Source organism: Apodemus sylvaticus, chromosome 15, assembly GCF_947179515.1.
Source record: "Apodemus sylvaticus chromosome 15, mApoSyl1.1, whole genome shotgun sequence".
NCBI classification, from domain to species: domain Eukaryota; kingdom Metazoa; phylum Chordata; class Mammalia; order Rodentia; family Muridae; genus Apodemus; species Apodemus sylvaticus.
In genome coordinates, this window is record NC_067486.1 from 2,523,276 (window position 1) to 2,546,312 (window position 23,037).

Below are 23,037 nucleotides of genomic sequence, written 5' to 3' on the forward strand. Positions count from 1 at the left end.
CCTGTCTATCTATCCATCCATCCACCTATCTACCTATCATCTACCTTGTCTGCCTATCTATCTATTATCTACCTACCATCTATCATTTATCTATGTATCTATCATCTATCATAACCCATCTATCTATCTATCTATCTATCTATCTATCTATCTATCTATCTACCTACCTATCATCTATTTACCAGTAAATAATTCTATAGTATAGATACTATCTATATATCATCTATATATCAATGATCCAATAATTTGCACTTATTGCAAGTGTGTGTGTTGGTGTGTGTGTTGGGGGTGTATTTGAACCACAGTGTGTGAGTTTGGAGTCAGGACAATTCTCTCCTTCTACCATTCGGGGTCTCAGGGATAGAACTCACACTGCCTTTGTAGCAAGTGCATTTCCTGCCTGAGCCACCCTGCCAGCCCAAATTCTCAATTCCTTATTTAAGGGAGGTAACAACAAAGACTCTGTGATGGTGACCCTTTGCTGTCAACTTGGCCAGATTTGGGATCACCTAGGAAACACATCCCTGGGTGTGTCTGAGAACTTTAACTAAGGAAGGGAAACTCACCCTATACGTAGGTGGCCCCGCCCCGTGGCCTGGGGTCCTCGACTGAATTAGGAGCAAAAAGCGAAGCCGTGAGCGGAGCACCACCACTCACGGTTCTCTGCACCCTGACTGAAGGGAAAGTGACCAGCCTCTTGGAGTTTTTGTTTATGTTGGTTTTGTAGGGGTGACCGATACACACATCTTCCTAGACAGGTGTAGTTAGAGTTTGCTTACAGCCAATGGGCTCTGCCAGTGTTCAAATCTTACCAGCATCTGCGATGAAGTGCAGGTGCAGGGGGTTGTCCACTGAGAGGATGCTGCCTCTCCAGACTAATACAGTGCCTCTTATCTATCTGTTCTCTGCTGGGCGCTACCTCCTCCCAGACTCTGGGCCTGTGCGCTGTGTGCCTGTAGGAGCGTGGCCTTTCTCCAGGTGGTACCGGATCCGGATCCACCTGCTGGGAAGTGGAAAGTGTGTAAAGGCTGTAAACTCCGGCTGATCTGTTTATGGGACTCGCGCTTGGTTCCTGAGATCAGAAAAGATGGCCCCCAGCTAAAACCCTCAGCACCTTTTGCTATGTGTGGCGTCCGTCTTGCCTAGATAGCCTCTGTGTGGATTGACGGGTAGGTGCCAGAAGTTTCATTACGGAAGTCAGTTCCTGGAACACAAGTCATCTCATCCTACATGGCTGAGGGCAGCTCATTGCACCAGCACAGCATGGTGGGCGTGAGATCTGGCAAGTCTCTCCTAGAGCTTCCTAATGCCACTGCCCTTTAATACAGTTCCTCACATTGTGGTGACCCCTGTCTTAGTTAGGGTGGTACTGCTGTGAATAGACACCATAATCAAGGCAAGTCTTATAAATGACAACATTTAACTGGGGCTGGCTTACAGGCTCAGAGGTCCAGTCCATTGTCATCGAGGCAGGAACACGGCAACATCTAGGCAGGTGTGGTGCAGGAGGAGCTGAGGGTTCTACATCTTTATCCAAAGGAATAGAATGGGCATCCTCGGGCAGCTAGGAGGATCTCCAAGCCCATCCCCACAGTGACACACTTCCTCCATGACGCCACACCTTCTAATAGTGCCACTCCCTGGGATGAGCATATGCAAACCATCACAACCCCAACCATAAAATTATTCCATTGCCAATTTATAACTGTAATTTTGCTACTACTGTGAATCTTAAGTGAATATCTGATTTGCAGCATGTCACGACCCACAGGCTGAGAAAAGATTTAGAGTGTCACTAGTGGGAGGCAATGCCCACTCTGTTGGTTCTGGTTTCCTCTATGTAGGCCTGTGACCCTGGCTCCAGGAGGAAGGAGATTTCATGGAAACATCTTTGTTACTTGTCAGGAAAACGTCGAAGGGTCTATTTTTTTATTTCCTAAATGATGTTCACAGATTCTTCTGAATTTTGGTGGGAAATTTTGGCCAGAGAGAGGCTAAGGGAACAGCTCCATGCTTCTGCCCCAGTTAGAATGAGAAATTGGACCCCAGGAAAATCTGCTGATGGATTTCACTGTAATACAACACAGGAATCTGTCCAACCTGCATCTTCAGCTCCCCATCTGCCAAGCATGTGACCGAGGACCCCCATGTGAGCCACCGCGGGAATAGCAGCCTATGGCGCACACCACACCGTCCCCAAGGGCTCAAATTCTGCACATTGGGTTTTTTTTTTTTCCTTTTCTGTTCACAGAAGAGAGCACAAGGCCAGAGTTGTTTTCAGAAGACTGAGTAGCTCTCATTTAAATTATTCAGAAGTTGTATTTGGCTGGATGCTGAGCTTCATTCTTAAGCTGGGATCACTTCCAAGAATTGTTTTTTTTTTTCTTCCTTTAAAGCCGGGTGACTTTGGTAGCTGAAAAATGGAGTCACTTTCGTGAGTGAGCCCACTAAACTGTCAGTGAACATCACAGAAGAGGTCTGGAGTGGGTGGTGGTGATGTGGTCTGCGTGGGTGATGGGCACCCGCTGGGGCTCAGCCACAAAACAGCCGAAGAAGGAGGGGGACGCGTTGCTGGAGACGTAGCCTTGATGGCTTACTCTGGGGTTAGGATGTTGCCCCTTTCCGTCCCAACTGCCACGGGTAAGTGGATAGTAAAATGTACCTATTCATTAGCAATTTGGCACCCAATTGTGGGCTCAGGGAAATTCATTCCTGGGGCCGGCTCATACTCTCTTTTCGTTGGAGCTGGGTTGTGAGGGCTGTGTTCCAGGGGGAGTCATTCACCGAATGTGAGTACAACTGAGCAGAACTCTGGGTCTGATTGATTAATGGGATTAACACAAAGCGGTTAGTTTTAAGTCAGAGCAGGGAGGGAGATTGAGGTGGGGAAGAGAGACAGAGAGAGATGGCTTTATAGTTTAGTCTTCATTACCAGTGTATTTTAATCCAAGCCAAAGTAGACTCGATTTAATTCATTTCAACCCAATTTAAAAAACATTTATTCAGTTTTATCCAGCATCCCCCGTGTGCCAGGATCCGAGAGCACCAAGATAAATAAAGGCAAAAATGGAGATACACATAATCACTAGCATGTGCCGAGCTGTGTAATGGAGGAGCGTGTGAATGGTCCCCGGAACACGGCCTGCCCCGCCCCGCTGACAGACAGCGTGAGATCCCAACTTCTGTTGTTGGAGGTACTTACTCCCACTGTCTCACTCGTTCACAGACAGACAGATGGATGCCCTCTCCATCCTTGGGACCACCTGGGTCCGTGCTGCCCTGGATACTGTGCCCACTGCTGAGTGAGGCTGCTCTCTACAGCCCATCAATCATACAGCCATGGTCACCATTGGTAGCACAAGGCTGTGCCCTCTGATTTTTATTCTTCTCTAGTTTCTGCCCCCTTTGGCTAAAAATTAAGAGCTGCAAAGGAGGGAAGGGTCGGGTGGTGTGCAGGGAGTGGCTGGGCTGTGCATGCTTTGATGACGAGGGCTGAAGGACAGCAGTCCAGAAAGTTGTGGGCATTTTCAGGTGGCGTGTGACCTGGATACTATCTTCTCTGGCCCCCAGATGGGCTCACAAAGCCCATTTCTCCTCACTGATGGGACTCCGGGTCTTCCTGGGCCGTGACACCTGGCTCTAGTCTCCTCTTAGGCCATGTTTGCAGCCTCTTCTACTTGCAAAGTAGGTGGTGAAGTTTCAGCGCTGTGTAATGATGGTCTGGATTCATGGAGACCCTGGGACAACTGCTGTGGTTGGTGCTGCTTCTGGTTTCCATAGAGAGCAGATGTATATTGTGTGCCTGTGTGTGTGTGCATGTGTACATATGTGTACATATGCATGTGCATGTGAGTATATGGGTATGTTTGTGTGCGTGTATGTGTTTGTGTATGTGCATGTGGGTGAGTGTATGTGTGCATGTGTGCATGTGCATGTGTATATATGTGCATGTGCACATGGGTGTGTGTGTGTTCATGTGGATGTGGATGTGTGCGCATGCATGTGGATACATATACATGTGGAGGACAGAGCGCAACCTTGGGTATCACGCCTTACATGCCATCTCTTTGTTTATTTTGTCGAGAAGGAGCCTCTCTCTGGACCTACAACCCCCACTCTATGCTGACTGACTTCTCTGCCTCCCCTGTGCCAGGATTTCAAGGCTACACCAGCCTTCTTCAATACTGTGTGAGTTCTGGCAACTCCAGCTCAGGTCCTTATGGTTGCATTGTAAATAACTTCACTGAGATATCTCCCTGCCCTGTCAAGAGCAGACTGCAGACAGGGTCTGGATTCAGGTAGCTCATCCGGGAGTGACCCCAGGAGATGAAGAGTAGGGGGCAGAGAAGAAAGAATGTGAATGCTGGAACTGGCTATCCTGCCCCTGCAGTGGGCACTTGAAGTCAACAGGATAGTGAGAACACTGGAGCTGTCTACACCACACACCAGGAGCTGTCTACCCCACTCCTCCAGCAGGTCCTTGAACACAAGTCTAGGAAGCCCTGTAAGGGACTGTGAGGACTCTGCTCTGTTCCTGTGTGGTACAAGGAACTGCTGTCCCTTCAAGAGCTGAAGCTATAGGTCACCAATCCCTGCCACTGCTGATGGGACCAGCAATGCAGAAGACTGCGGTAGAGAATCCAGGACTGTGAGTGGTAAGGGGAAACCAGCGGTAAGTGAAGGAGTAACCACTGCAAATATGAAGAAACTCTGAAAGGCAAGCCACTGGCATCCAAGTCAGAAACTCAACCCCGTGGGTTACATCAGATAGCAGGAGGTGTGTGAGTGGGGTTGTGTAGAGCGCCATCTGAGGTTTGATATGTAACATCAAAACCAATTAATCCATAGATATTCCTTATGATGGGTTCTGTTTATGATGGGGATCATGACAGTAGGCAAGAAGTTGCTATAGAAAAGAGAAAGGACAAGCATGACTTCCTGAGGACTTGAGGCACAAAATGGCTGCTGATAAACCACAAAGAACATCTCCTCAGGTTGTGGCAGACTCAGCTGTCTGCACAAAGGAGTATTCACAAATCTTGATTTATATCTCAGTGTATGAGAGAAAGATGTGTGTGTGTGTGTATGTGTGTGTGAGAGAGAGAGAGAGAAAAAGAGAGAGAGAGAATGTGTAACTCCAAGCTTCCTTCTACAACTCACCAGCTGTTTAGCAAGTAAAACATTAGTTTCACAAGAAAAATCTTGAGAATTTTTCATTGTGTGTGTGTGGGTGTGTATGTGTGTAGAGATGGCTCAGTGGTTAAGAGCACTGGCTGTTCTTCCAGAAGTCCTGAGTTCAATTCTCAGCAGCCACATGGTGGCTTACAACCATCTGTAATGGGATCTCATGACCTCTGCTGGTGTGCAGGTATACATTCAGATAGAGCACTCATATACACAAAATAATAATAAATAAATACATTTTTTTAAAAAGGAGATTTTCATTGGATTCTATAAACAGCCTCCTCTGGCAAGACCAGGTGTCCCTGATAAGGTGCCTGATAACCTATCTCTGCATCTCTTTCTAAGATGGTGTCAGGCATGAGGTATTGGGGGCAACATTTCTTATGCTGCCTACAGTGAAAACCTAATTTCCAGTATGGGGCTGATGGATATTTTTCAAAGTATGAAAAAAAAGTTACCAGAGAGAAATGAAAAGAAACACATGAAACCCAAGCTTGAATTTCTTATTATTAGGTTGAATGAACATAAAAGCTCTCTGTCAGACTACTATAAATGTTTTTCCATACTTACTGTCAAATTTCTGAACTTATCTTGTCATAACTGGTAACACATTCCACAGACTGGTACAGAGCCAGGGACCACACTGGAGTTAGCTCCCTCTCTGGAGGGAGTCAGCATGCAATGGTCTCTGGGGAAGGCCTCTTGCCCCTTTGGAGTTTACTCAGTCTACATTGGTAGCATCCTCCTGGGGTTGTCCTGGCACCTGCTGACTTATTTGCTGGTGGGTACACACCAAGGCTTGACCTCACCCTCTACCCAACCTCCAGACTCCAAGGCTGACTTACGCGGTTGGCTGTGGACTTGCCCCCTTGCAGCGGTCCTGTGGGGACGCAGCTCAGGCCTTCCTCCTCGTTCTTGCTCTGGACTTTGGTGCTTCCAGGCACTTGTTAGAGATTTGGGATGCTGCTGCTTCAGAGTGTCACTCTCACCTGCGTCACACCAGGAAATGCCAGGGAGATGCCAAAGAAGGCTCGTGAGACTCACACTTTCTGGCTCTGTTCTTTCCTTTGTTTATCTCAACCTTCCATGGATTTCTGAAAAAGTCTTTCTCCGAGTTTTTCTCTCCTCTTGACTCTAAGCTCATTAGTGCTGTCCTGACGATGGGCGATACTCTCCTTTTGCCTTCATCTATGGAGCCCTGGGCTTGTGAAGGCCTTCAGGAAGGCAGAGAGTCCTGGAGAGATACAGCTCACTCTGGGGTGGTGCACCCTGACTTTCTTCTGTAAGAAGTCCAGCCTCTCCTTCTCCACCAGCAGCAAGTCTCAGGGAGAACAGCATCTTCTCTTTCAGGCAAAGCAAGTGGCAGCCTGGGAAGTCTCAGTTCACCACCCTAGCAAGTTCACCTGAAATCTGACCAACACACAGGAGGACATGCCAGATGGCTCCCAGGTCTGGTGGCTCAAGGAGATGCCAGGGACCTGGTGGACAGACCAGACAGATCACGGTGTCTGGTGAGGGGCAAGAGTTCAAAGATGTTTTTCCTTTTCCTGTGGGATGGTTACAAGAGAGCTCAGGGCACCTCTGAACATGTGCCCACAGTCACTGGCATACATGATACAGCTGGAACAGGTGAGGGCAGGGAAGAAGTGACTCTGGGCTGCCACAGAGACACCCACAGGAGGGCTGGGGCGAGGGAGGATGCCAAACAGGGTTTGTGTTGGGCACTTTTAAGAGCTGGTTTACCTCTTGGCTCACCTGCTTCCTGTACTTGGAGTCTTATCAGCGTCTCCAGTGGGATTCCCCAGCTGCCACAGGGTGGATGGAAGCTACTTCAGCTAAAGGGGACAGTGAGAGGATGAAATCCCAAGGTTCCAAGACTTTGTGACTGAGAAAAGAGGGTCATTAATGATAAAAAGAAGAGAGTCTGGCTAGGTGGCTGTTTGGGGACAGAGTTTTGTTGTATGTATGTATGTATGTATGTATGTATTTATGTGTGTGTGTGTTTGTGCATATGTACTTGTATGGAGTACATAAATGAGTTTGAGTGCAAATGCACATGCATGTGTGTATGGAGGTCAAAGGTCATCTCCCTGGCTGCCCTCCACTATTTTATGCCACCGTTTCATTTCATGTGTACAGGTGATTTGCCTACATGAATGTACAGTATGTGTGTGCAGTACCCACAGAAGCCAGAAGAGGGCATCAGATCTACAGGAATGGGAGTTACAACTGATGTGGACTGTCGTGTGGATGCTGGCAATTGAACCTCTGTTCATCCTCTGGAAGAACAACCAGTGCTCATAACCGCTGAACCATCTCTCCAGCTCTCATCTTGGTTTTTGGAGATAGAGTTTATCTCACTGGCTTGGAAGTAGCCAATACCACTGGCCAGGCTGGCCAGAAAGCCCTGCCTGGGGTAATCATCTGCCTCCCTAGTGCTAGCCTTGCAAACAAGTGTCATAACACCTATCTTTATGAACTCAGGTCCTCATGCTTGTATAGCAAGCACTACTAACCGAGAACCTTCCAACCTGAGGGTGTGTTTTAAATGCACTCACCTAGAAATGTCTGATTAGGTGAAGAATCCGCAATGTTTTCACTGTTGACTCAAGGGTTGTAATGTCCATAGCTGTTGTCATACAACTACTAAGGACTTTCAAAGAAAGCATCTATCCACAGCACCCTCCGATCTCCCTGTTCCCTGGGGCTCTGTCTCATGAGGCTTGAGAGAGGTCTCCAGAAGATGTAAGTATTTTAGAAACTCCCAGGTGATTGAAGATGTAGGCTAGGCTAGACTGTTATTCTTCACCCAGGCTAGATGGATGTGAGATGGAAGGGAGCGCATCCTTGGGACCCTGATAAGGCGGGTGACAAGAAGTGTGTGCAAAGGGTATGTCGTAGTTAGGACTTCATTGCTGTGAAGAGACACCTGACCACAGCAGCTCTTATAAAGGATGACCTTTAAGTGTGGCTACAGTTCCAGAGCTTTAGTCCGTTGTCAGTATGGCAAGAAACACAGCAGTGTGCAGGCAGACACAGTGGCAAGAGGAGCTGAGAGTTCCACATCTTGGTCAAAGGCAGCAAGAGACTGTGAGCCACACTGGCAGCTTAAGTATGGAAGGCCTCAAAGCCCACCCCCACAGTGACACACTTCCTCCAGCAAGGCCACGCCTCCTAATAGTGCCACTTACCATGGGCCAAGCATTCAAACACATGACTCTATGGGGCACATGCCTGTTCACATCTCCACAAGGTTTAAACACGAGACATGGTATTCTCTCAGCTCCCAGTCAGTCAATATGTGAAGATGAATTACGCCCGAGCTTCCGTGGAAGTCCTGTATTTAGCTAAGGTATCCGTTACCTTCTACTGCTGTGATACAGTAGCATGACAAAAACGATTTACGGAAGAGTCTATTTTGGCTTATGGTTTCGAGGTTGGGAGTTCCATAATGACCTGGAAGGCACGGAAGCAGAAGGCTGAGTGACCACATCTAGTCACAGAAGCAGGGCAAGGCTGTAAAACCTCACAGCCCAGCCCTAGCAGTGATGGCCTCCCTCCAGCAAGACCCTGCCCCCCAAAGGTTCCATAACCTTTCAGACAGCGCCACCAACTGGGGACCAAGTGTTCAAATATGGGAGCCTGTGGGGGACATCTCTCATTCCAACTACCACTGCAAATTCTAGGCCATTCAATGCCTAAGGAAACCAGGCCTCCGTCAAGTAGCTGTGACCTGCCTGTCCTAGGTCATGTGATAGAACAAGAGCTGGATCTCCATTCTTGAACATAGTAGCTAGTCGTCAGAGCGGTATATTTGAGTTGACCTTTGGCCCACTCAGATCGTACTATCAACTATAGCCACATAATTTACTACCCAGAGAACTAGATAAAACAACTAAGAAATGGGTTTTACCTGTGTTACCATACTTTGCCAATATGTTTATCAACACAAAATCACTGAGAAGAAATTGTCTCAACCTTCTAAAGAAATAACTACTTTTATCGTAAGGATCATGTTATTAAGGTTCATGTGACTTGTCCAGACTGTTACAGATAGTATTGTCAAACTAGCTAAAACACCAAGTGAATTGCCCAAATGTAATCATCAGACGGGCAAGGTTAAATCCGCTTGTACTCTAGATAATTCCATTTAAAAAATACAAATGGAGCCTTAGGTCTATTTCTCATAACCCCTGTCACCAAAGCTCATTGACAGATGTACAATATGGTTCACATCAGCTTGCTTTGTGCACTATGCAAGTTGATAGGAATTATGCATTATGCAATTTTACGGAGGAGTTTGTGGTCACCATGTGTTATTGGGAACTGCTGTGCAGGCTGCAGACAAATTGCCTCTGAGACAGACGCCTCTGGAAGCGTTGCACAGGACTAGTTTATCTCTAAGGGCACAGAACACCCCAACCTGACTCCTTAGCTGTTACTAATAACACAACAGTAATGATGAGGGAGAAGCCTGAGGACTCCCTGTAGGGAATGTAAGCATCTTTCAACAAAGGCCATCAGAAATTGGGGTGAGTGTCCTGTTGGGGAGAGAAGCCAGGGATGCCAATAAGCCATCCTGATCTAGTTTCCTGACATTGCCATCCTTTGTCTGGTGGTGTCTGTGTGTGATGGCCACTGGAAGAGGCTGTCCTTGGCCTTTGAGGGACAAGGATCTTCCTTAGTGATGCTGAACTTCACCCACGCTGGTTCTATTTCCAGGACGTAGTGCAGCCCCCATTGGCCCAGCAGGGGCTGCTGGGAGGAACTCAGGCATCTGAAGCCAGAGCATCTCACATGCTGGCTATCTTCCGATGGCACTGTCTGCCACAGCGGACCTCCCTGATGACCCCCGCGTGCCAGTGTGAGAAGCCACACTCCAGACCTCAGCCGAAACTGAGATTTCCTCCTTCATGAGTATTTACTGCAGGCGATAGCTACCCTTCCCATATTTAGCACATGCACGCACAGGGCTGCTGGGCCGTAAAGTGAGCTCAAAGACGCCCAGGCGAGGACAATAAAGACCAGACCTTCCAAAATGATAACCAGGGTTTTATAACTCATAACGCCATGCCTGCTATATTAAAAGTGGAAGACTTTTTGAACTGCAACTTTTACATACCAACCCAATAGTTCTTCCAGCTTTGAAATACCCCCAATTTGAATTTTATAGGGATTATTTTTATTATAGGTAAAACAATTAAATCTCCATATTGAAGGACGTAAACCTTTTAAGGCCCTTCTTAGACTATCAAAAGAAAAGGACGCTTATATTTAACAGGTGTGACAACCCAGTCCAAGACGCTTTGCCGAAAAGGAACTTGATATTACCCAGTGACAAACGCTTAAATTAATCCAAAACATCTTTTTGGATAAAAGGGGTTTTAAAAAGAATTAGACAGACTGCAAAACTTTATATGGGAAGACGACCATCTCCTGGGTGAGATCCTTAAAAATACTAATTCTATTGGAATGTGTCAAACAGTGTCCCTTAAAGCCTTCCTTTTAAGTAATGTTTTAACTTAATTGGAGCGGCTGCGTTCGTCCTCAGCGTGTGGAGAGTGAACCCATCTGCCTCGCTGTGTCCCCCTGACCTCACAAATTAACTTACTGACTTACTCCATCCAAACTTATTTCCTCTGATCTGACCTCAACCATCCATCACACTGACAACACTGCGGTCATGGTAGGGATTAGATGAGCAGAGGGTGCCTTTAACTATAAGGTGAGCCCATCTGACGAGATGGCATAGAAGGTCTAGACACTCTGCAAAACTGGGGTCTGGATGCTAAGGTCTGTTAAAGTTAGGGATCAGAGCTTTGTGAGAAGGCCAGTGTGAGTGATCCATCCATCCATCCTTCCTCCCTTCCTTCCTCCCTCCTGTCCTTCCTCCTTCCTTTTTCTTTCCTTTCTTCCTCCCTCCCTCCCTTCCTCCTTTTCTTCCTTCCTTTCCCTCCTCCCTTTACCCCTCCATCTTTCCCCTTCCTCTGTCCCTTCTTCCCTCCCTCCTTCCTCTCCCTTCTCCCTCCCTTTCTCCCCACCTCTCTTTCCCTCCCCTCCCTCTGTCCCTTCTTCCTTCTTTCCTCCCTCCCTTTCCCCCACCCTCCCTCCTTCCCTCTTTTCCTCCCTTCCCTTCCTCTCTCCTTCCTTCCCTCCCTCCCTTTCTCCCTTTCTCTCCATCCCTCCCTCCCTCTCCCTCTCCTCTTCCCCTCTCTCCCTCCTCCCTCCTTCCTCCCCTCCCTCTCTTCTTCCCCTTCCTTTCTCCTTCCTTCCCTCCCTCCCTTCATTTCTCTCTCTTTCTCTCCATCTCTCCCTCCTTTCCTCTACCCCTCCCTTCCTTCCTCCCTCCCCCTCCCTTCCTTCCTCCCTCCTTCCTCCCTTCCTTCCTCCCTTCTTCCTTACTTGCTTCCTTTCCCTCTTCTTCCTCTCCTCTGTTTTTGTTCTTTCCTTTTAAGAGATCTCCTATCTGTGTCTAAGGTCCTTTTGGAGAAAGAGGAGAAGGGTAATGGGGAGGGGGAACTTCACAAATGAACCTGAGTTGATTATGTTTTATGGCTTGGGTTTGGTGAAATTGTCATTTTCTCTGTTCAGTGGCGGTTCTTTGTTTTTTAGACTGTCGTGTCCATTTGTCACTGAGCACCCAGGCTGTACTCAGCTGTCACTTTATGAGTCATTGTTATCCTGGGGCTGCTGAGGATTGAGAGATGGACCAGGGCAGCAGTGAGTTAAGAAACTGAGGCTCTCTGCTCTCTGGGCTCCCAGGTCCCCAGACGGATCCAGAACCTGTTTACGTCACAGGGATCCCCTAAATGTTAAGAGATTTCTGGAGCAAGTTTTATAAATTAACAATCAAGAGAATAAAATACAGTGAAAAGATCTGTATCCAGAATAATTGGATGACAGAAATAAAGAACCAAAGTGTACATTTGATAATTACGGGGCGAGTGAGGGTGAATTGTTTTTAAGACCTCGTGAAGGACGACATTGTAAATCATTAGTTATTGGGGCTGAGGGTGTCTCTCAGTTCATGGACTGCTTGACTCTTGTTCACTGTCTTCTAGCTTAGGTTCTGAGGTAGAGATGAAGTTAGCGATCTTCTCAGTTACATAGTAAATTTGAGGTCAACCTGGGCTACATTATCATGTTACAAACATACAAACACTGCTACCACTGAGCACAGGAGGGTAAAGGACTAGGCGACGATGGTGGGCAGGAAGAGAGATACCAGCCCATCGCTAACTTTGACTGTGCATTCTGACCTCTGAATCACTGTCTTACAAAGCAGAGGATGATGGTGGGCAGGAAGAGAGATACCAGCCCATCGCTAACTTTGTGCATTCTGACCTCTGAATCACTGTCTTACAAAGCAGAGGATGATGGTGGGCAGGAAGAGAGATACCAGCCCATCGCTAACTTTGACTGTGCATTCTGACCTCTGAATCACTGTCTTACAAAGCAGAGGATGTGTGTATGCTGGAAACTTTCTTTTCAATACTAATTTTTATTGCACTTTCTTCTTGTCCACTCAGGGAGAGAGCTGGGTTTGTATCTGAACCCTCATGATGGGACAGCCAGTCTAGAAAATTCCAAGAAGTACCCTGGCAATGTCATTAAAGAGGACAGTTTTACAGAGAACTACTTTGTTGCCTAGTTAGATCAATGAGCTCATTTTGGCATCTGTGGGGTTAAAGGTCACACTAGAACCCATAAGTTTTGGAATAGGCAATATCTGTATTCAACTGTTTAGACCCACTTTTATTTTATTTTTCCCTAGCAAATGCAGAGACCTGAAGGTTTTATTTATATTTTATTTATTTTATTTATTTTATTTAAGTTGCCTAGTGCCTAGGGTGGAGCCTGCTGGTGCTGCCCACAGACAACCCTAAGCCTGACCCAGACTTGGGGGTCTCTCTGTGTTTTTTCTTCCCTCTTCTCTCTCTCTTTTTTTTCTATTATTTTGGCAGACTTTTTGGAATGTCTGGGAGCTAAGGGCTTTGCTTCATGGAGCAGAATTCTGAAGCAAGAAAAAGAGAAAGTTATAGACTAAACCACAGAAAAGTAAACAGTCTGCAGTTAAAATAACTCCACTTTCATTGAAAACACCCCTCCGTCACAATCGGACTTCTGTGTGCTACGCTCAGTAAAACGGCATGTTAATAGCGCCCAATTAATAGATTATGTTGCGTAGCCTTAAAAGTTGAAGGAGTTTTAATTACTATTTTTCAAATTAAAAGAGTGCTTATTCGCCTCCTTCCCTGGGGCGGTGGCAGGGGTGGGGGGAGTGCGGGCGACGAAGGACTTAGCTTTCTTTCTGGCTGTTTGCTGAAATTCTTGGCTGTTAAAGTGAGTCGAGGGAGGGAGATGGGTAGTTTTCAGTCTGTAGAAATGGGGACAACATGCAGGAGGGCGCTGGGGGATCAGTTTCTAGAGACCTTGCAGAGACGGTGATCCTGACGACCCCGACGCCCACGGGACAGGAAGCCAGAGAAGGAGAATCAGGTAAGTGGGACTCTGGGATTTTGATGTTGGAATTCATTGCTGACCTACACGTCTGAGGGGCTGTGACCTTGAGCCCTAGAATGTAGGAGCCATGCCTAACCTCAGCTGTCCCCAAGCTTGTCTGTACCTCCCAGCATCCTGCATCCAGCACCTCCCTAAGCAAATCTCTGATCTCGGCAGCTGCAGCTGGTAGTTCCTGGATTCTTATTAAAGGTGACCCCACAGGCACCCATGTCTCTTCTTTCCCTGGGTGAAACGTGGACAGACGTTTCCGTTAGCATCCAAGGCAGTTGCTTTAAACTTCTGCAGACGCACGCACTTGAACTTTTATGTTGTAACCAGACCGGGTAAAAATACAATACTACTTCTTAAAAGCAGTCAGGACTTTGGAGGAGCCGCACCTCCGTGGCGCCACTTCCCACCAGAGTCCCGCCGGGCCGGGTCCCCTTGCATCTTGCTGCCCCCACCTCCGCGCCCCCCCTCCCCGGTTTTCTTTGCACAGCTGAGCTCTCTGAACTGCTTCTGGGTTCTTCTCTGCTGGGCAGCTCCGTACTGAGGAGGATGCTCCCTCTGTCCCGCTGGTCCGTTTAAACTCTTGTCTGTCTCTACCTCCTCCCCTTCCTCCTCTTTTTTTTTTTCCATCACTCATTCCTGCCTGCTGACCCTGCAAGGGGCGCTCCTTCCAATCCTGCCCCTGGACACGAGCCCCCTGGCGTTCAGGGACACGAGTGCGCACAATCCGGCCACACAGAGGATTTCCATTCACACTTGAACGCCCACGCACTTGCACCTGGTCCCCGCATCCCGCGCATCCGCCCCGCCCCCAGCACACTCCAGGCTGGTGGGGGCCCGCCTCGGGCCAGCCCTGCTCAGTGATTGGCGGGAGCCAGAGGCTTCCCCAAAGCCCGCGCCACACCAGGGCCTGAGCCTCTCAGCACCCTGAGATCAGTGCTGCCCGGCCCGGCCCGGCACGCGGGCGCGGACGCGCGCGGGCACCCACGAGCTGGACAGACCCTCCCCGACGGCAGCACCGGGCTCTGGGTAAGTCCTCTGTGTCTAGTGGTGGCGGTATCCTTCGAGACCTCAGTGGCAAAGAGGCCGTGGGCTTGTCACTTCCAGCAACAGTGTTGAGACGGAGACATGCTCAAGTGGGAGGCAGTCTATGGGTCACAGCTGGTGAGTGGTGCGGGAGGATGCCATCCTTCGAACCAGGTTACAGAGCTGTGCCCTCCTCTCCCAGGGTCCCTCTTCACCTCCTTAGCCTGCTAGCCCGCCAGCGCTCCCAGCTTGCCTTTCACCTTTGGAAAGTTGGGGATGTATACAAATGCGGCTGTAGTTTGTTTTCTTCTGAAATGCCACTTACTGCAGTTACACGCTGTGACAGTGCTGCACTCAGGTTCTTTTTTAGCATAAGGCTAAAATGTTATTATTAGTGGTTTAACAGCAGTCTCAACTTCTTGACGTGAGATTTTAATGCAGATGTGGATTTCACGAATTATTTATGGATGTAAAAATAATTTTGTTTATTCCCAGGGTGTTGTAAATGCTGAAGATTTCACTGTGCACATGTCTATAACTTTGAAGTGAGGGGAAACTTCCACCTAGGGCCGGGCAACACACGTGTAGAGTGGCCACTGCATCTTTTTAAGCATCTTCTATTCACTCCAAGGAGTTGGAGCCCCTAGACCTAAAGCTGTCACATTCCTAGAAGTAACCCTTGCTCTGCTGGTATTGGGTTTAGGGTCCCTGCTCTAGCCAAGGACTGTCAGCATATAGGAATTAAATAAAACCCCAACCAGACATATGAATTAACCGGGTATCAAACAGTGAGCTACTTATATCGAAACAATAATTTTATGGAACACAGGATGTGCTGTACCAATTTGTGGCTAATGTATAGAGGTTTTAAAATTCTCGAGAAAAGCTATAGGAGTCGACAACACATCACAAATGCTCTTTGGGATTTTGGAAACTCTAGTCTGATTTGTGTCCTGGACTTTTGAGATGTGCTGCCGAGCTAGAAAGTGAGAATTCTAAGTTTGGGAGTATTTGCTAGTAAATATAAAAACTCTAGTACCACCTAAAATTACCAATTTTGTAACTTTATGCTTTATGCTGTTTTGCTTTTAAAATTTGAGACACAATTGTAATGCATTTCACATGTATTCTTTTCACGAGCCCTTGGTGACTAAACCCAAACAGTTCAGGTAAGATTTTTAAAATCCTTGTCTGTCATCAGATGGCTGGCAGCACAGAGCTGTGTGTGCACCTGTGCGCAAGCATCCTTCCCCTTCTTTCACAGGATTTGTGTGATATTAAATAAAAACTCTGTTGAGATTTTCATCTTAAGAAGAATCAGGTGTTTCATACACGGTGAAGTTGCCAGTGACAAAGCAGATTTATATATGGCTAAAAAGTAAGTCAGACCTGAGATGTGTCCAGGATGATTTTAGCTGATCTCCTAATCTACAATCTTGCATGGTATGCATTTATTAAATATACCTCATATCAGAACTGAACAAAACCAAATAAATCAAATCAAAGGGAGCATTTATTTTAAGATACATAAGACTTAATGTTTCAAAAACCCCTTTCTATTCCCGTGTGACAAACATTCCCAGGTTTGCACTGGTCATCGGAGCCAGGGTTGTGTGGAAACTGTCAGGTTGAATCAGTGTCTTGCTGCCAGCTCTGTCACAGGTCTCCGTTCAGGAGAGAGACATGCCTGCCTCTTTCTAAGGAGACTGATCGGGGCTGGGGACCGCGGCACCTTAGACACAGGAGTTAGGTCATGTGAGATCCCCTGCTTTGTGGTGCGGTGCTCTCCACTGTCTCTGTAAATGCAGATACCCTGTTCCTTGTCTTGTTACATGTTCTCTGCAGGATACACTGTTCCATTGTAGTGGGGCACATGGGGCCTTTGCTGCTTTTCTCTGTAAGTATGGACTCTCCTACGGAGGCAATGCATTTGAGGCACGGCTTTTCCGCTTGAATCTGAGATGTTTTAAAGCAGGCTCAGTGTTCATAAGAGAAATGAGATGCTGTTCTTGGGGTGTTTAAATAGAAAGGTGACTGAAGTAATCGGTGGCCCCGGTTTTGCGGTCTGTTGAGATGGGAGTGGGTGGGACACAGGAGGGCACAGCTCCACATTTAATATTTCTAATCAGTATTTCCAACACTCTTCTTCATGAGCAATTGTTAGCTATTAATGTACAGCCTGCTATTGGACCTCTCTGGTGGATCATGCCAAGGCAGTTATTGGAGGTAACCAGAGAATTCTGTTTACTTACACTCATGTGAACAGGTTTTGCAAAATATCCAGGGGTGGGCTCCTCCCTTCAATGTTACAATTTATATTAGACATTTTAGTATCACAGAGAGAGAAAGGATTCTGTGCTCCATGTTTGTGAATCCAGCTAGGGCCTTAGTGCGGGTGGGCAGGCAGGCGGGCGGGCGGGTGAGAACTAAAATTACTTTCCTAAATTTAAGCAAAAGTAAAATGTAGACAACAGCAAGAAATTAAAGGGTGTGTCTAAAAACGGAGCTCTCTGTCTTAAGTTCTGGATCTGAACTAACTTTTGAGGTCTCCTGTTTTCATAGTAGCTGGTCACAGGCAGGAAGGCTCCTGTGTCTGAGAAGCAATCACTTTGTGCCTGAAGGACATAGTGTGCACCTAACCGTGTGCAGGAAGATCAGGCTTGCTCAACGGCTGGTCATGAGAAGCTAACCTGAGAGAGTGCGAGGCAGGCTGCTTAGATGAGGTCACCTAAGACTTAAACATTCTGGTCTGGGAGAAACGGACAGCAGATCAGACCTGGGGCGAACTGTAAGCAAGCTCGAAGGGTTTTAAAAATGTAGTTGTTCCCTGTAAAACGCAGCCCTTGCTTTTGAACTGGTTAACTGGAAAGGGGATTTCTGAATGTGTTCTCATCTCAAGTGTAACTTTGTAGGACTAATTTTTTTCTAGTATTTTTTTCCTGCAAACCAAACGAGAGAGAGAGAGAGAGAGAGAGAGAGAGAGAGAGAGAGAGAGAGAGAGAGGAGAGAGGGGGACAGAGAGACAGACAGAGGGAGAGAGAGGAGGGAGAGAGAGAGAGAGAGAGAGAGAGAGAGAGAGAGAGAGAGAGAGAGAGAGAGAGAGAGAGAGAGGAAAAGACCCTGCACCATTCCATTGCATGGGAAACAGCATGACAGCCGATCTAGGAAGACTTCTGAGAAATAAATCCCCGTTATCACACTTCTGAGTGGTTTGGCAAAGTTTCCCAAGTTTTTACAGAAAGGGAAGAGGTTCTGTATGCAGGGGACAGAGGCAAGAGGTCTCATTCAGTGACACCATTGTCATCTTGTTTTCAGTAAGCTGTTCTTGGCTATTTGTGTAAAGATTAATTTATTTTTCTGACCCCAAATGGGAATACAGATTCTTGAGGCTCAGGACTGAAATTACAGTTACTGTGTGACAGGTGAAGGGGCGGGCACAACACTGCTGTTCTGGGCACTAGAAGGGAGGTCTGCGTGGTTACCTTGAGGGAGGGCTTGCTAGTGTGTGACTGAACTTCTTCTAGGGCAGAACTGCCTGGTTCTGAATGTCTTTTCCTGGGAACCAGGATAGACATTACGGGCACTCTGTGCTCTACGGGACAATAAGAGAAACCCAAACTCTTAGTAGGCCTGGAACTTCATGCTGCCTCCGTACAGTCACTGACAGGAATAGCGATGAGGCAGGCTTCCTCCTTCCAGATTCTGAGACTCGGGCAGCCCTTCGTGGCTTAGTGGCTGTGAGACAGGACAGCCTGTTGTGTGCCTCACAGTCTGGCTGCTAAAACTTCAGAATTTATAGTCATTTTCTATACATGAGGTCTAATGACTCTTTCCTGCTAGACCTCTGGCCAAAGAAGGGGGGCGTATTATAGGGGAGATGCTGCTTCTCCAGCCCATCCCCCCTCCTGGGGTGTCTGCAAGGCAAGTGATTCTTCTTGGTGATGATGTTTGTTGAGGCTGAGGTTAAGAGCAGAGGAGGGAGAGCCCTGGCTCTCTGGTATCTTGGGATCAGATTCTATACTGAACAGAAACCTATTTAGACAGGCAGGTTCTACAGGAACGCCTGAGGTCTGTCTGTTCGCCACCATTCCTGAGGTGCGTGTGACTGGGAAAGGGAACCAGGTTCTAACTTACTAACTGAAGAATTGGGCTTTTGTCAGTGAAGCCTGTTGGGCCCCAGAAAGCTGAAGCGACAGGCTTAGCTGTCACGGGGCCTTCAGGGACCTGAAGAAAACACTGACAGAATTCTGCTGAATTAAGTCATTTTCCTTAGTTCTTTGGAAGCATATATGGCTCCCTCCGTGAGACTGGCTGTGTGAAAGCTGCGTGCCCCCAGCATGGCTGCAGGCGGAGCTGGGCTGACAGCAAGGCAGGTGTTGTAAGTCACCTGATTTTAAGTTTATAATGCATGGAGAGGCATCCCTCCTGCTGGCACCACGATGCTGTCTGTAGCTGTGAGACTGGAGGTGGGAGCTGTGAGTTCCTATGGAGCAGGGATTCTTCTGTGTGTGTAACGGATGCACAGGACTCTGCTCAAAGCTTTGGTAGATGAGAAGGGAAGGTCCAGAGAAGGGAGGAAAGAATATGTAAGGATGCCTGCTTAGAGGGTGGGGACGGTCACCACACCGGGAGACATTCAAAGAGGCAGAGACGTGACTGTGACTGCTTAGATCTAACCTGGGGGTCAGTAATTAACAAAGCACACATATGAGGAAATGTTCTGTACCGCAAACCTCTCACAGGGTCGGAACCGACAACTATTAAGTTAAACATTTCAGAATGCAAATATTTCTTTTAGTGGGAAGCTGGCAAGGTAAAAAAAAGCATTTTGTAAGAAATCAGCTGCCTCCCGCCCCCTGCCCCCCCACTAGGATGCCTTGAAAGCCCCCCCCCCCCTTGGTAAGCACCATATCAACCTCACTGAGCCCAAAGTTTCCTTCCCGTGGATGGACAGATCTGGGTCTGTAATCATCATGAGTTTAAACCTTGCTCTTTTCGGGCCGCGACGGCAGCATGATGACAGAAGAAAAGTGGAGGGGAGAAAAAATTGCCTTTTCGGTATTGAAAAGTACTTTCCAGTCTCCGTGACCCTGGCAGTGAGGTTTACTTTACTGCAGAGATTTAAATAGGAATAAAGACAATTCAGATCGAATCTAAGAAGCATTCCAGGCTTTCCAGAGAACATATGCTAGATCAGCATGTAAACAGTATTTACCTTAAACCCCGAGACCCACCCAAGGCCCCTGCCTTCAAGACTGAGAGATATTTATGGTTTTCCATTTGCCATATCAACATAAAAGTATATTATAACTGCAGTAGTAACAATTCTAAAGTTATAATGTCCTGTGATGAAAATGAATTTAGTTTACTTTTTGCAGTTTGCTAATACTTGCAAATGCAGGTGGCCAGAGAGAATGCCCCAGAGCAGTATTCTCCTCTGAGGACCCTGTAACTAAACTGCGCGTCTAGAGGTAATGCACTATAACCCATCCCAGGTCCCTGTGATGAACAAGGCTCTACCTGTGTGCACATTCAGAGAGCCTGCGTGACTTGCATTTAGCAGCACTATTTTTTTTAACAAAAATTAAGCATTAAATCATGCTGAATTTTATTTCATTAGTTTTAAGTGACTTGAAAACACATTGTAATTTTATTGATCTCCTACTGAATTCAAGCCCTGTCCTAAAAGTTAACTGGCAAGCATGAATAGAGCAAAGATTACTACAGCACCACACCTTATTGGGAGATTTGACACCGTTGAATATTTATTGGGAAGTGCTGGAACATTCCAGCATGTGGCCCATCTGTCCGTCTGTCTGTCTGACTCCAGAGAGCTGTGGCACGCCTTTCACTTTCTCTTTTAACTATTTATATGGATAGAACGAAGCCAAGACTATAGCACCTTTGGCTTCAGATAGTTTTTTCCTGAGGAGATGGTATCCATGCCAGGACACTTACTCTAAGGCAAGGTCTTTGGGACAGTAACCTCCAGGTGGGAGTTAACACCAGAGAATGCAGGGACCGTAGCGGGGACAGAAACCAAGTTGTGACTGGCTGATTTAGTTTCTGCTTTGAAACCCCCAACTCCAAATGATGGACTTTTTAACCTGGGGTTACAGCAACACACCCATCCATTCCTTCTTCATGCTGCTTTGGGTCAGGGTAGTTTGTTTCAGACGTGAAACCACAACAGGGTGAGTTTACATGCCTTACTATCCAGAGGTAGATCATGCATTCATATTGCACAGAATTTACAGAGGAGATGCATGCGTGTGTAAGCCGTGTAATAAGGTGAGCACACACGGATGGGTGGCGGTCTCAGCCGTGGCTCCTGTGTGATGAGAACCGATGGGTGTCATGGCTCATGCGGCTCCGTGCAAGGCTCTGGGTGGGGTTTCTGCTGCTGAGTCGGCTCCTCCTTGTAAGTCTTTTCTTTCTAGTGGATTTAGTTTGGCCTCAGCATCCAGAGTAGTTGTCTGAGGGTAGATTTCATCTTAAGAGGCATATATATATATATATATATATATATATATATATATATATATATATAAACCCTACTCAGCCAGTATCTGAGACCCCTGTAAGCACTGTATTCTCAATCTGTCTCTGTCTATTTCCTCATCTTTTCTCTTTAGATCCAGCTATACCTATTTGCATCTCCTGTGTTTTAGAGAATACTGATAAATTATACATGTCCTTGTATACCACTTTTTTGGGGGGACAATAGTCCATGTCCTAAGACTTGAACACTCTGGTCCTTGCTGTGGGAGGACCAGACAGTACTCTCCAAAGCTAAGGCAATAAGTTGAGGGTGTTTTGTGGGCATTGTGGAGCCCTGGGCCTGGATCACATGCAATTCAGGAAATGCATAGGTCGTTCCTGGGTTTTGGAGAGACCAAGCTGCTTATGACCTCAGTGATCCAAGAGTGAACTGAAAGAATAAAATTCATGGGAGAGAAAGGGAAGGCAGGGAGCAGTGGGAGATGGCAGGGGAAGGCAGGGAGCAGTGGGAGATGGCAGAGGAAGGCAAGGAGCAGTGGGAGATGGCAGAGGAAGGCAGGGAGCTGTGGGAGACAGCAGGTGACACCTTACCCAACTCACCAGAGGGTACAGGTCCCCCCTTGCTGTGACTGTGCTGTCCCCAGTTTTCAGAACAGGTGCCTCAGGGACTACTGCAGTTCCAAGGTAGCAACAGCCACCTGCAAGCGCCATTCTGAGTCCACTGCTGGTCAGAGGAGGCAGAGACCAAGTCCTGTGTACTTTAAAGTGTTGTAGGCTACTCGAGGAAAACAGAATGAGAAACTTTCATTCTAATACGGTAGCTCGCAGAGCACATGTTCAAAATACTATCATTTCTGAGGTAATTCAAGTAACCACACCGGTGAGCTATTTTGGATTGCTACCCCGACCTCCCCCCCACCTATTAGATGCAGTTTGTGGATCCCACCCACAGCCTAGTCCCACCCAGAGCTACCACAGTACCCACATGGCTTAGGCTGCCGTTTTGGCCATTGCACCTCTAGAGTGTTCAGTTTAGGGTTCAGGGGAACTGTGAGCAGCGTTAAGACGAAATACATCACTTTATAGCCAGAGTAGATTTTTTTAAACATGGAATCGTCACTGATACATCATCCAATGTACAGGTACGGGAACAAGTCTGAAGACAACAGAAAATCGAACAGGAATGCGCTCAGCACTACATCTGTGGATTCTCAGCTGGAACGAAAATATACCAATAATTTTCTATTGAGTCGGTTCATGCCATTATCTATTATTATTGCTATTAATTATTCCGTGGTGCTGGGGATTGAGCCCAGGGCTGCATATGTACTAACTTCATGCTTTCAAGGGGCCAAACAAAATACTTGCTTTCAGACTGAAACTGAAACTTTATATCCTTGGTAACAAATGGCGCTGCTTCTGTGGGACTTATGCCCTGACAGCTTCATGCACATGAAATATTAGTGGGCATCCGCTATTTAAATATAATTCCAGCATCGTGACACAGCTCCCATTCTGTGGGTCTCCCGAGCGCTGTGCCATTTATCACTTGAAGATGTCGTTGTAACGTGCTGGTACCCCAGTGGATGGAGGACTATCAGTGGGCTGGACTGCTGCAGAATTCACTTTCCAGACAGTGTGATCTTACTGTTTGGTAATGGCAACTACAAGGGAAATCGGATCTCCCTAAACCCAAGTGCACAGCCGGATCTTGCAGAGCTGATATAGGCTGCCCGATGCAGCCGTGTCCCTTCTGGGACATGTCATTGATTAGTTTACCTTTCAAACTATGCTTGCTTTAGAGCCAAAGCCTCC

At 47.2% G+C, this 23,037-nt stretch overlaps 1 protein-coding gene across 2 annotated transcripts in view; it reads left to right on the forward strand.

Annotated features, from left to right (window-relative positions):
* The first annotated feature begins 13,562 nt into the window (after positions 1–13,562).
* Erg (ETS transcription factor ERG) overlaps positions 13,563–23,037 on the forward strand; it is a 223,881-nt gene continuing 214,406 nt past the window's right edge. Inside the window, exon 1 of one of the 2 annotated variants that reach the window (XM_052158552.1) lies at positions 13,563–13,683. The gene's annotated coding sequence lies outside the window, so the exon portion shown is untranslated. Of the gene's footprint in view, positions 13,684–14,626; positions 14,725–23,037 lie in introns of those variants that run through there. The other variant, XM_052158553.1, reaches the window with a different exon arrangement.